Source organism: Pleurodeles waltl, unplaced genomic scaffold (assembly GCF_031143425.1).
Source record: "Pleurodeles waltl isolate 20211129_DDA unplaced genomic scaffold, aPleWal1.hap1.20221129 scaffold_69, whole genome shotgun sequence".
NCBI classification, from domain to species: Eukaryota; Metazoa; Chordata; class Amphibia; order Caudata; family Salamandridae; genus Pleurodeles; species Pleurodeles waltl.
The window spans coordinates 745,329-746,056 of record NW_027150390.1 but is presented as its reverse complement, the minus strand read 5'-3'; the positions used below and the strand labels follow the sequence as shown (position 1 = coordinate 746,056).

General features: G+C 41.6%; 1 non-coding gene across 1 annotated transcript; it reads left to right on the top strand.

Moving 5' to 3' along the window:
* The first annotated feature begins 254 nt into the window (after positions 1-254).
* Positions 255-326, top strand: TRNAG-UCC (transfer RNA glycine (anticodon UCC)). The gene has a single exon. It is a non-coding gene; the product is annotated as a tRNA-Gly (tRNA).
* Positions 327-728: the final 402 nt, after the last annotated feature.

The following is a 728-nucleotide window of genomic DNA, read 5'->3' as shown; positions in this document are numbered from 1 at the left end:
TTTCTCTACCCTGCTGTTTTTCCCTTGCTGCCAATATATGCTTATTTCAATGATTTGAACTGCTGCTTTCCCTTTTTCCTTTTCTGCGCAGCTTTTGCATTGGTTTCAATCTCCAGTTCCTTAGCAGTTGCAAGAACTTTTTTCCTGATTTTCATGTTGGTCTGTAAACCAAAAATACCTCTGATACTGGTGCAATATAGTCATTGAACTCAGGATTGTGATGTCTAGAGTTTAAAAAAAACATATGCCAAGGAGCGTTGGTGGTATAGTGGTGAGCATAGCTGCCTTCCAAGCAGTTGACCCGGGTTCGATTCCCGGCCAACGCATTGCTAATATTTATACATTAAGCAAGCTGTAGCTATTCTAACGCAATATGTTAAAAAAAAGAGAAATATCTTGACCAGATTACTCAGCTATTAGATAAATTATAAACAAAGACATAGGCAGGCATCCCAAAAGCCCCGTCTGCGACTTTCTATGTCCTGAAATGTTTATATTTTACAAACAGCAGTCACCACTCACCACTGCTGGTAATAAATGGGCTGCAGGGGGGCAGGCAATGAAACGGCTAAGCCCTTCTGCCCGACCAGCCTTTAGAACTGCAGCATCTCTGCAGTAAAAATTGTTTCAGGTCAATATCTCTCCCCTGGAAAAAATGTGCGAGACCCACCACCGATAAATGTGGCAAAAGTCCCCAACATTTTCTGCATATTTGTGCTCTTACCTGA